This window comes from Penaeus monodon, chromosome 15 (genome assembly GCF_015228065.2).
Source record: "Penaeus monodon isolate SGIC_2016 chromosome 15, NSTDA_Pmon_1, whole genome shotgun sequence".
Lineage (NCBI taxonomy): Eukaryota > Metazoa > Arthropoda > Malacostraca > Decapoda > Penaeidae > Penaeus > Penaeus monodon.
The window spans coordinates 8,465,167-8,465,670 of NC_051400.1; positions in this window are offsets into that span (position 1 = coordinate 8,465,167).

Sequence of the window (504 nt, forward strand, 5' to 3'; positions counted from 1 at the left end):
CCTCTGATCTACAATCGGCCTTAGATTCTTCCTCCAAGCATCGTCGTTGAAGCTGTCAACATTCTGCAAGCACTTAACCTCATTATGGTAGCTCAGGTTCACTATTTGGGGGTCGGGGCAAGAGGGGGGTTGTGGGGGGGGGAGGAAAGGTGGGAGGGAGGAAAGGTGGGGTGTGTGCAAAGGTGGGGGGGTGGAAAGGTGGGGAGAAGAAAAAGTTGGAGAGGTGGGGGGAGGAAAGTTGGGGAGGAAATGGGGGAGGAAAGGTGGGGGAGAGGGGAAGAAGGAAGAGAGGGAGGAAAAAGGGTGGGGAGGGGAGGAAAGGTGGGGTGTGGAGAAAGGGGAGGAAAGGAGTGGGGAGAGGATGGTGGGGATTGTGAAAGAGGAAGAGAGAATGAATGGGGAAGAAGGGAAGTGGGGGAGAGAAAGTGAAAGGGAAGAGGAAGTGAAAGGAGAGCAAGAAAGAGGAAAAGGAAGGGAAGAAGAACTGGAGAAGGAGGAGAGTGG